The sequence below is a fragment of the Crocodylus siamensis genome, chromosome 1 (assembly GCF_052110815.1).
Source record: "Crocodylus siamensis isolate JL-2025a chromosome 1, ASM5211081v1, whole genome shotgun sequence".
In the NCBI taxonomy this organism is placed as follows: Eukaryota; Metazoa; Chordata; order Crocodylia; family Crocodylidae; genus Crocodylus; species Crocodylus siamensis.
Window position 1 is genome coordinate 299,047,347 of NC_143395.1, and position 13,170 is coordinate 299,060,516.

The window sequence follows — 13,170 nt, forward strand, 5'->3', positions numbered from 1 at the left end:
AGAAGTGATTTTTCTCCTCTATTTGACACTGGTGAGGCCACCTCTGGAGTACTGTGGAGACAGTTCTCCAGTCATGTTAGCTATTCCACCAATGTGCAAGCTGAACAGGTTCAGGTCTCATAGCCTCTCCTCATAGGGCCTGCCTTGCTGCCCCTGATCATGTGAGTGGCCCTCCTCTGGACCCTCTTGATGTAGTCTGCATTCCTCCTGAAGGGCGCTGTCCAGAAGTGGATGCAGTACTCCAACTGCAGCCTGACCGATGTCATATAGAGGAGGAGGATCACCTCCTTGGACCTGCTTGAGATGCATCTGTGGATGCATGACAAGGTGTGGTTAGCTTTTCTGACCGCATCCCCACATTGGCGGCCCATGTTTATCTTGGAGTCTATAATGACTCCAAGATCCTTTTCTGCCTCTGTGCTGACGAGAAGGGAGTTCCCCAGCCTGTAGGTATGGTGCTGGTTCTTCCTCCCCAGGTGCAATACCTTGCACTTGTCAGTGTTGAATCCCATCTTATTCTCATCCGCCCACCCCTGTAACCTGTCCAGATCCAATTGCAGCCTATTCCTCCCTTCTAGCATGCCTACTTCTCCCCACATCTTAGTGTCATCTGCTAATTTGAACAGGGTGCTTTTCACCCCCTTGTCCAAGTCGCTAATGAAAATGTTGAACAGTGCGGGCCTAAGGACTGAGCCCTGTGGAACCCCACTGCCCACATCCCTCTAGGTCGAAAATGACCCGTCCACCACCACTCTCTGGGTGAGGCCCTCCAGCCAATTGGCAACCCATCCAACTGTGTAGGCATCAACACCACAATCCGTCTTGCAGCATCCCTTCCTGCCTACCTATCCCATTCATTTGAGAATAGGGCACACCCTTGGGTGTACCTGGGTTACATTATGACTCTTCCAGAGTAAGGTCAAAGAGCAATTTTTCCAAAAAATGAGACAGAAAGGACATTCCAAATAAGAATGGTCACTTTGCTATTACATTTGCTTGCATTCTTGTAAATTCCAAATTTTCAAGAACGACTGCAAAAACTAGGACTGTGTGTCACAGTGCACTCAGGTGCCCTGCGCCTGAGAGCAGAGACTGCTCTGGGGAGACCCCTAGTGGCAGAAAGGGGGAGGCTCAGCTGCCAGTCATCAGGACTGCACAGGTGCTGGTTGCCGGGGCAACTGGTAAAACCAGCTGACCAGGAAGGGGCAGGGCTTATCCCTTCTTAAGCCCAGGTAGGAGGCCAGGAGGGCAGTCCCTCTCCAGCAGCCGTGGGAGTAGGGACTCAGCTCAGACAGAGGGGAGGACTCTGGCCATGAGAGCATCCCCTGGTCACTGCTGAGGTTGGTGGAGCCCTTCTTCCCCTGCTCCCTTGCTCTCTAGTAGGGAGTAGATTTTTGTTCAACCGGATGGTCTACTTTTTATGTTGTAGCCCAGAGGCTTTATGTTTTACATTTACTGTTTTGACCGGAGGACCGGGTGAGGCTATTAGGGGTGGAGGAGGCCTCATAGGAGCTCCAAGGTAGCGTGGGGCCTCCAGGCACCGGAGAGGGTGCAGCATTGTTAGGGGGCGCATTGGCCCCAGCCCAGAAGCCCCGGAATGAGAGGGGGCAGTAGGGAGAAGCCCTGGAGTGAGAGGGGGTGGTAGGGAGCCCTGGAGCGAGAGGAGAACAGCCCCGGAGCGAGAGGGGGCAGTAGGGAGCCCTGGAGCTAGGGAGCAGTGAGAAGCCCCAGAGCTAGGGGGCAGTGAGGAGCCCCAGAGCGAGAGACAGAAGGGGGCAGCAAGAAGCCCCACAGCGAGTGAAAGAGGGGGCAGTGCGGAGCCCCAGGAGTAAAGAGGAGGGCCAGAAAACAACTAGGCCCAGCTTAAACCACGTCAACTCCATCTGCGAGGCTTGGGCTGCAGTGTAGGGGAGGACAAGGAGCCACAGGTAGTGCCCCCTGTCACTGGGGCGAGGAAAAATGGGCAGCCTCCCGCTGATTACAACCATCTTCTAATCAAATAAGATCAAGGCATGGCAGGCGAGTAAGCAGGCGGTTGGCCCATTACAGGAAGGTGGAGCCACTCCCAGAAAGGCTCCAATATCAATACTCCTGTCACAGTGTGGCTTTGAAATAATGAAATTCTTGAAAAATATCAAATCTGGGGGTCCCTTGGTTGATTTATGGGCTTTCAACCTGAAAAGGGCCACCTGAGTCATGCTTACAAGCTTTCCTCTTCAATAATGCAGATTTATGGCTGAAGTCACTTAAAGAAATAACTTAAAAGTTACTTAAAAGTAAAAAGTTTTAGAAAATGACATTATATAGCACATTACTCTACAGCTAGTTCCTATAATCAAAATAAGAAAATATTTATTTTTGAAATCAGCTGAAGCAGTGACAGAGTACTACTACTACTCAGAATGAATAACAACAACAGAATTTGGCCTTAGGATACTTAGAACTTCTCTACAAGTTATATGTAATTTATTACTTCTGCTAAGGTTTTTGTGAAATGATGTATTCTTTCTAGTATTGATTTGGAATTCTGTCTCAGAAAAACTTCACTAGTATAATGAAAACAGTATAAAAAACAGGCACCAAAACGAGAAACAAATGTACTCAGGTATTGTTATCAGTCTTTAAAAATTAATCAAAAACCATGCTAGGAAATAAATAAAACACTGGTTTCTAAAAGAAAATCTGTTTTTGCAACACAATCAGGCTATTTCCTTTAACCTTCCAGCAGTAATTGGGTCATTTAGCCACATTTTGTATGTCTTACTTCCTCCCTTCAGCATGGGTGTTGATATCTTCAAAGAAAAATCAAATATTTCTGTACTTCTCAGCAATGTTTTGCCATCCTGTGTACCATAATGTTCTAGTAATTTCAAAAACTCAATTTACTCTGTGACCTTTATTTATTCTTACTTCCATTTCATTTTTCTTTTTCTTCACACCACGTTATAGATCTTAGTACAGATATTGTTTTGTCCTTTTCTATTTTTCTTTCACACACATACAGAGAAACTGATTTATGTGTGTGTGTGTGTGTATACTATCTATCTATCTATTACACACATGCCATCATATGAATGTTTAAATTTTGATTTTTTTTCTTTTTTTTTAAACTGCTTCTTCTTCCTTCCAAACATCTTCAGATTAGGATTCAGTTTCTGCCTTTCTGCTTGCATTTCTCTGTTTTTCATTTTGGCATTTCATTCTTCCCTTTTCTAAAACTACAAACACATTAAATTTTCTTTATTCTAGTTCCTTTTCTTTATTGATTACCTCCCTTTTCTTCACCTTCTCTTTTCTTCTTTTTATGAGTTTGTATGTCTTCATTCCTTTAAGCCTACATGTTTCAGTCACTACGGAAATTTGGTACAGGTAGTCCTCAAATTACAACGTTTTGAGTTGCAACGTTTTGCACTTATAAAGTTTATAAATTGACACCCTGTTTCAATTTAACTACACCAGTTTTGACTTACAATGCTTGATCCAATGCAATGCCATGCCAGCGAACAAGTTCATTGCATCACTTATCTCCCTGGAGAACATCTGTCCAAACTTTCTTGGACATTTTCTTTAAGAAAGCAGACTAAACTCCTAAAACCTGCAGCTAAGACTCCTGTGAAGACTACAAGCCAAGAACCATTCAAAATGTCTAACCAAGAGCCATTCAAAAAGTCCAGCAACGTCACCTCAAAGAAGTCCTTTACCTCAAAGAAGTTATTTACAATATAAATATATTAATGTAGCTATATTACTCATCTGTAATTCATTGAGTACAAAATTCTGGGGTATTTTTGGTGAAAACAGGGTATCGGGCCTTGGTTCAGAAATCAATCCCTCATTTATAACATTGTTTCTTATGAGAAGATTGGTTCTGAGTTACAACGTTTCAACTTAAGATGCGGTTTTCAGGAACCAATTGTGTCATAAGTCCGAGGGCTGCCTGTATTGTAGAAGTCAGGACAGCATAAAAATGTCAAATGTTGACATTTATTAAGCATGTATAGAAATATTGCAGGACAATATAAGATGATCATCAGGGATCCTGGTTTTCTCTGATAAAAAAAGTCCCCAATTTTCAGTTTAAAAAAAGTAACCCCAAATCCACATTTTTCCATGATTAAAATGGAACCCCATAATATATATAGTGGTGTTTCATTTTAATCATTGAAAAATGTGGATTTGGGGGTTTTTTAAAACCAAAAATTGAGTATTTTTTTAATCGGAGAAAACCAGGATCTTTGATCAGCAACTGCTTTTATTTAAACTACAGTTCACATACATTCAGCTGACACTTCTTTGGCAATGAAAAACTTGGAAAATCTCACTTTCATTGAGGTTGGTTCCTATTGCTTGCTCTGATGGATGGTTGCCATGATTCTCAGCCTGTCTTCAGGACTCTGCAGTGTAGTCACTGACTCCACTCAATAGCTCCCAGCCTTCTGGGGCTAGAAGGAACAAACGTACCAGACCAAAGGCGATAGTTATCTGCCACCTTTACTAAAAATTCCTTGGTCATGTCCTACAGTCCTGTTTCTGGACCTGTCTGTCGCCAGAAATGTTCTTTCATTGCTGAAGCCCATTCAGCAGTCTTTCCTGCCCAAGCACAGGGGGTTGGACCTGATAATCTCATGAGCTCCCTTCCAGCCTCTGGAAGAGGGGAATCCTGACTTTCCCCATCTGCAGGGATATGACCCTGAGATTGCTGAGGGTATGTCTTTGGAAACAGGGAAAGCTGGACCAGTGCTGCTGGGGCTTGAATAGCATGATCCTGTGCAGGAGTTCCCAGGATGTGCAGGACTGGGGCCCTAAAGACCCAGAAGTGCCTGACTATGGTGATGGTAGATTGTGGACAACTTTGGTTGTTTGTATCCTCCTGCCATAAAGTAAATAGACATCCAGTGCAATGAAGGGACATCTTTTTTTTCACTACTTTGTGTCACAGCCACACTGTGAGGTCACCCTAAGAAATCCTTGCCTCTCACATCATTCCTGGACCATTATGACTATAACATCATTCTAGCTCTACTGTCATTTTGAGGACCTGGGACACCAGGACCCTCATGGACAACCCTAATGGAGAATGCCCAGAGCACCATATTGCAAATATGGCCCGAGAACTCAAGCAACACAACACTGATGTAACTGCACTAAGCAAGACCAAGTGAGTGGGAGATGGGCAGTTCAGAGAACATGGAGGCGGCTATAGCTTCTTATGGAAAGAGAATGATGACTTCACGGAGTTGGTTTTGCCATTAAAAACGAACTCATAAACCAACTCAATGAGTTCCCTGCTGGAAGTATTGAGCATCTCATGAATCTCCATCTTAAACTGGCATGGAGCCAATTTGCCACTGTCATCAGCACAAATGCCCCAACTCTTGCCCCAACTGCCAACGACAAAAGGGTAATTCTACACTAACCTTGACCAAGTCCTTTTTTATGTGCTAAAGGGAGACAGACTTATTCTTCTTGGTGATTTTCAATGCCAGTCAGAAGGGATTCTAACCTCTGGAACAGAACCATTAGCAAGGATCCTCCTCTTGACCAAATGTGTGGAACATGAATTCACCATCACCCACACCCTGTTTCACCAGAAAAACAGGCACAAGATATTGTGGCAACACCCACAATCTAAGCATTGGCTCCTGCTTGACTACGTCCTTATCATCCGTGCCTGGGATCTCAAAGATGTCTGCATCACCTGAGCTATGCTAGGAGCTGATGATTGCTGGACTGATCACCGAGTCATCCATTCAGTTATGTCACTCAAACTGGCTCCCAAATGACAGCGGCAGCAGAAGCAATCTCGACGGAAGATCACCATTGAAAGACCCAAGGACCCAAGCAAGACCTCTTCTACCAGTGTCTCAAAAAAAAACAGGTGAATTCCCATCAGTAACAATGTCAGCGGCATGTGGGGTACCCTCAAGGCCACTGTCATCGAAGGGCTCCTTGTTTTCTCTGATTAAAAAAAAATCCCCAGTTTTTGGATTTAAAGAAGTAACCCCAAAAGCACATTTTTCTGTTTTTCATTTTATATATAGATATATCTATATATTAGTGGTGTTTCATTTTAATCCTGGGAAAATGTGGATTTGGAGTTACTTTTTTTATTAAAAAATTAGGGATTTTTTTTTAAAATTTGCAAATACCAGAATCCCTGGTCATCAGCAGCTGTGAAAAGACACTTGGATTCTCTACAAGGAAACATTGAGGCTAGTTTGATAAGAATTAGGGCTGTGCGAAACAGCACCATTTTAGTTTCAACTTCCATTTTGATGGGACAGTGTTTTGTTTCATTTAATTTTGAAACCACTCTTCCATTTTCTTTCGTCAAAACTGTTTTACTGTTTCGACACTGTTTTGATGTTTCACCCATAGGCTACGATGGGGAACCGTGAAACTTCCTATAACTTTGTCATTTCTTGCCTGATTTGGATGGAACTTGTAAGGACAGTAGCTCCTTCTGAGGCCATGAATTCTGCCAAGTTTCAAGGACATAAATGCAGGGGTTTCTGGGAAACTGCACCTCAAATTCTTGAAAGCAAAACTTATGTTACGTGTGTATTAAGGCACAGCTGGGTGAAAATTGAAGGCATGCTAGCCCCTACTGAGGCCACAAAGCCTGCCAAGATTCAAAGAGACAGGTGCAGGGGTTTCTGAGAAACTGCACCTTAGGCTCCTGACAAGCAAAACTCATGGCTTGTGACAGAAAGCAGACCAGTTCAAACAATGCTGCTTTTTATGTTGTTTTTCCATCCCTCCCCCAGAGCACTGGGATTGGAAGGACCACAGTCACTGGCCAGATACACAGTCAATATGAGAGCACTCCTCTGCTGCTTCCCCCTCTCTCTCTTCTTGTTTTGATTTCGCTGTTTTGAGCTCGAAACGAGTTGAAACAGCATCAAAACAAAACAGCTGGTGGGTGAAATTTCGCACAGCCCTAATAAAAATGACCAACAAAATGACACCAACTTCAACTTCAAACCAAAGAAACTGAATCTCCAGAAACCCAGGGAAGAGGTTCAAAGGAGGACTTGTGATATGAAGAACAATTGGTGGGAAGACAGGGCTAAGGAGATTCAACATCTTGCTGACATCCATGATATATGCGGCTTCTTTAGTGCCACAAAAGCCATCTATGGTCCAAGTATTCAGGGACCAACCTCCTCGAGATTTAAGCATGGAGGAGACCTGATCAAGGAAAGGAGAGCCATCAATGCCTATTGGAAGGAGCATTTTGAAAGCCTTCTCAATCAAGATTCTTTTTCTGACAAGCGTGTTTTTAACTACATCCTGCAACACCCCGTCAGAGATGGTCTCAGAATCCCTCCAACCTTTGATTATGTGAGGAAAGCAGTCAAGGAAATGAAGAACAATGAGGCATCTGGAGCAGATGGAATTCTTGCAGATTCATGCCCTCATCTTAAGGATCTGGAATTGCTGGACACGGAGCTTGCCTGGACCTTTGTGCAAAATTCAAATTACTAAATGCCCTTTTGCATAAGAATGTAAACTCATGAATGGGACCACCTGAAACATAACAATACAGTTAATCTCATCTCTGGCTTTGGTATGGGATGCACTTGGTGCCCAAATACTCTAAATTGATTATGAATAAGTTCCCCTTTCAAAACGATTTCCTCTTCCTTGTTATTAGATCCCTTGCCAATCTAGGTGTTTATGGCAGTTGGAAAATATTTTGGGTTATTACAACAACCTATACAGTGCCTTACAATTCAGGGTCTAAGGTGCTCAATTCAGGTAATCAGATCCTACTGAAATTAAAACAAGTAGTATACCTCTGGTTTAGGGTGTTGGGCTCAAGCAATCAAGTCACACTATAGTTAAGCAAATAATAAACCTCCAGAGCAATCAAGGGTTTTTGTGCATGTCAGTTTCACCCACAACAACCAGAGATGGATCCAAAAGGCTAACATTTACAACACAATCAAAGAACAATGACCCTCCACCCTGTCAGGTTTGTCTGGACCCTGATCTTCAACCCATCACGAAAGTATGTTTTGAAAAAAACACAGTATAAGAACTAGACAGAACTGCCAACAAAGTGTGTGCAGTCCGAACCAGAAACCGCCCTGCCACCCAGCCAACAAGTGAAGGATCCACGCTTTGATGCTGTACTAGAACTGCTTCCTGCCTGCATTGGGTAAAGATCTCTGTGCAGCTAAGATAATACTGAGGACTAATAGCTTGTTTTATATTGGGAAAGAGTCTTTTCCTGTTATTTAGTTTTGTAGCTTGATGTCTGTTTGTAGCTTGGTATTAAAACAAGCCCTTCTGCTATTCCTCAACCGAGTGTTGTGACAATTCTCAGAGCACTAGGTTAAAAATTCGGTTTTTAACTGTAGCAGGAATGATGAGCAGGGATCCTGGTTTTCTTGGATTAAAAGAAAAATCCCCAATTTTTGGATTAAAAAAAGTAACCCCCAATTGACATTTTTCCATGATTCAAATTAAATGTCACTAGTTCATTTTAATCATAGAAAAATGTGGATTTGGGGTTACATTTTTTAATCCAAAATTTGGTTTGCTTTTTTTTTTTTAAATCGGAGAAAACCAGGATCCCTGATGATGATGCTTTAGTGTGTGCTCACTCATAAGTAGACCTTTAGGCAATCACTGGTATCTGTACCAAGGCATACAAGAAAATAGGACTTATGCTTAACATTCAGAAGACTGAAGTCCTCCACCAACAGGCTTCTATCGAACAGTCCTGAGCTCCAGTAATCCAGATCCATGGTGAGACTCGAGAATCTTGAGTTTTTCCCGTAACTCAGAAGCCATCTCTTGCAGGAAACTGACATTGACGAAGAAATACAACATCACCTCAGATGTGCGAGTGCACTTTTTGGATGCTTTAAAAAAATAGGTGTTCACAGATCTTGACATCAGATCTGAAACCAAGCTCATGGTTTATCAACAGGGATCCTGGTTTTCTCTGATTAAAAAAAAAAATCCCCAATTTTTGGATTAAAAAAAGTAACCCCAAATCTGTATTTTTCCATGACTAAAATGAACTTGTGGTGTTTCATTTTAATCATGGAAAAATGGCAATTTGGGGTTATGTTTTTTAATCCAAAAATTGGGGATTTTTTTTAATCAGAGAAAACCAGGATCCCTGTTAATTATTATAGTAAACATTACTTTGCAATTAACTCATGTTTGTGTGCATGAAGAGACATTCTCCATATGGATTGGGATAGGCGTCTCCCCCTGATTTACTTTTGTTTTGGCTCGGTGGTTCTCTTGATCTCAAAGAACTCTTCAGAAACTTTGTGTTTTTCCTGACTGTTAATCAATTTCTTGATGTTCCAACTCAGTAGAAATTGATGACCTCCTATTACTGAGGAAGGTAATTCAATCAAAATTGGGACTTCTGATAACCAATTAATAGGATTTTCCTGCTAATTATTCCTTGGGTTTCTCTTTGATTTATATAACTACAAGAATGTTTTAAAGATGTTGATATGAAAGGCATAAAAGAGGAATGAAGCAGTTAACAGGGAGCACTTCAAGAATGAGATATCCTGAACAAGAACTGCTAATGCACCCAGCTGATCCATGCCTTGAGAAGCTGACAAGACTGAGACTGCCTTTTTGCCTGTATTGGTGAAATACTATAGCTTTTACAGATAACTATACTGGACTTTGCTTTGCTATAGGCTCATTTTATAGTGAATAGTTATAGTAAAAAAGGCTTTCTGTCATTCATCAAATGAGTTGTCATTTCAATCCTTTACACACTAGTCCCGAATCCCATTTCATAACTTAACACCACCCCACATGGAAAAACGTGTCTGAGCTGCAGTAGAATTTGTGGATCCCAGATAGGCCTCATCAGCCGTCTTCAGACACACAGATAAGACAATCACGGAAGACCATCATCCTCAAGGGATTGACAAAGATGAAAGAGTCCACAGCAGCGTGCAGGACCTTAACAATGGAACTGAACTGTTCTTTCTTTTTCTGCAATTCCCTACTGTATTCACTACACACGTTACAACTACTGGAACAAAATAGGAAGTGAGTTTCCAAGTCTTTAGCACATACCCCTAATTCATCTCCAGAGTATAATCCTTCCTGTACACATGAATAAGGCAGGGAAAAATCGTATATGATCATATAATTAAAGAATGTTCCATAATGAATAAGCAAAGTTATTTTTAGTATTTTTTAATGTTTTAGTGTTTCATTTTGCAATCTTGATACTGACTATAACAGAATTCATCTGTTCCTTCATTATTATTTTATAGTAATCACCAGGGATCCTGGTTTTCTCTGAAAAAAATCCTTAATTTTTGGATTAAAAAAGTAACCCCAAATCCACATTTTTCCATGATTAAAATGAAACACCACTAATATATATCTATATGTATATAGATATCTATATATGATGTATATAGATATCTATAGATGGCAAATATGTAGAAAAAAGTGGCAGATAATAGGGTGAAAGGAGAACGTAAGGATATCAGATGGATGATGTTATAAAATATTCTTTCCGTGAGGGGCATTCAGCATAAATGGGGCTTGGTAAGATCAGTGGCATGCCTGAGAGAGGGATGTATATAGATGTCTATATACATATATTAGTGGTGTTTCATTTTTATCACGGAAAAATGTGGATTTGGGGTTACTTTTTTAAATCCAAAAATTTGGGATTTTTTTTTTCAGAGAAAACCAGGATCCCTGATGATCATCATATAGTTTGTGCTATATATATATATAAAAAAGTAGGTATAAAAGTACTGCTTAAAACTGTGTTTATGAAATACCTGTGCCAAACCTTGCAGTAGTTTCAAAAATGGTAAAAATGCATTAATTCTAGATTAACTAAGTCTATGTTTATTTCAAGGTCACTGTGTTAAAATTTGCCCCTCACATCCACATGCTCAGGGAGAGCATGGTTTGACAATAAGGACATGGGGAAGGGGCTGCAGAACAAAGAAGTGGCCCAGGGTACAGAGTAAGGGGGCTACCTGACCCCCCCAACTTTATTTTTTCCTTCTGAAGCAGTTGGAGGGGGGCAAATTCAAGGTAAACCTCTAATAATTAAATTCTATATCTGGAAAATTATGACAAATTTATAATTTTTCTATATCTATAAGGTGACTATAAGAAAATCTAGGACATTTGGGACTTCTAGGATGCTACATCCCCACCCCCTTCCAAAGTCAGTAGCATTGCTGCAGGCTGTGGCAAAGGCTGGTAGGCAGTGGCATGGGCACAATCCAGTGGGTAGGCAGAGCTCCCTGGTGCACTCTACTGCTCTGTCTCCCTGTCATACTGTGTCCTGTTCCCCTGTGATTCCAGGACTCTTATTTTAATTTTCGCCAACTGGCTGGGACAGCCTTCAAAATCCAGGACCGTCCTGGGTAAATCAGGACATATGGTCACCCTATATATATAGAATGCAGTTATCGGGGGGTTGTGTTCTATTTGTATAAATATGGTATATCCTGCTGCTCTATACTTTATTCCTTATCTATCTATCACCAGGGATCCTGGTTTTGTTTGATTTAAAAAAAAAAAATCCCCAATTTTTGGATTTGAAAAAGTAATCCAACATCCACATTTTTCCATGATTAAAATGAAACACCATTAATATCTAGATATAGTGGTGTTTCATTTTAAATATGAAAAAATGTGGATTTTGGGTTTACTTTTTTAAATAAACAAATTGGGGATTTTTTTTTGTAACCCCTGGTGATAAGTTCCCATCAGTGGCATAGCTTCTTGGCTGCCCCTTGGCTAAGATCATCAAGTGTAGTTAGGCAGAGTCCTGGTTTACTGCCTGGATCAATGCCAGAAGCACTGAGGAGATAGTGACAGAGCACTGGGATGGAGGAGGAGGACGAGGAGTTTTGGAGAAGACAGTGGCAGTTTTGGAAGGGAAAGAAGACCAATGGAGGAGAAGCAAATCAGAGAGCAGATGTGAAGAATGGAGGTTGTAGGAAGGTGGGGAAGAGGGGATAAAAGGAGGTAGGAAAGAAAGGTGAGATTGGCCATTTTCGAGGAGGCTTTATTGGAGAAAACAATGATGGAAGAGTCCAGTCAGCAGAAAGAACAGGAGAAAGGGAGAAGTAATCAGGAGGGAGAAATTAGGAATAAAACAGTGATTGAAGGGAAGAAGAAAACTAGTGGGAGGTATAGGCTAGACCCACAAAGAAAGAAAAGGGGAGGAAGGGAGAAATGGAGTGGCAGGTAATCTACAATTGAGAATAAGAGCAGTAGTAACAAGGGAAAAAAAACAAAGAAGTTGGATGATGAATAAATATGTATTGATAGAAAATTATTGTTTGAAGTTTTGGTTGTTAAAGAAGAACACTTAAATAGACTTGTCACCTTTCCTAACCGTATGTCTTGGGAAATTTCATACTGGACCAAGAAAGTTATGACAATTTTTGGAAGATGTGTGAGGGAGTGAGAGAGAAGAACTTAAGGAGATAGACATTATTGTAGGAGAAAAGACAAGAGAAAGGATGATAATTATTCAAATGTACATGGACTTGTTTGAGATGAGGGAGATAGAAAAATGATTGGAGAATTACGTACAAAAAGTAACATATATTGAGGCGATATATGATAAATTTGGTATATGGATGAGATTGAGGAGAGCTCAGGTGGTAATGAAGGTGGATGAGAGGATTCCTGGTGGGATAATGCACGTATTGTCAGTAATCCAAGTAGGACCACGCTAAGGGTTTACAATGTATTTTTGACAGCTAAACTCTATAGCAAGTGTGGGTAAAAAGGACACCTGGCTACATACTGTTGGCATACAATATGCTATGGATGTTAAAGGAAAGGGTGCAGGGTGGCAGAGCACCAAGAAGTACTGAAGGGTTTTATTTGTGAGGAAGAGGGATGCTAATAGCGGTAATGTCCACGGTCCTTCTCAGATAAAGCGAGATTTTCAGAGGAGCAACAGAGACAGGAAGGTGGGGAAGAAGAAGATGTTGAGTCAAAATGCATGATAGTGGAGGAGGTGCCACAACAAGGAAGAGCAGGGGAAGAAGAGAGTGAAAATTCAGTAGTCAAAGTGGTGCAGCTGACAAAAGGGGAGGGAAAAGAAGGAAAACTAAGTGAAACAAATGACTTTGAGACAGAGGAGAGAGAAGGGAAAGATAAGCGAATGATACAGGAAGAAGA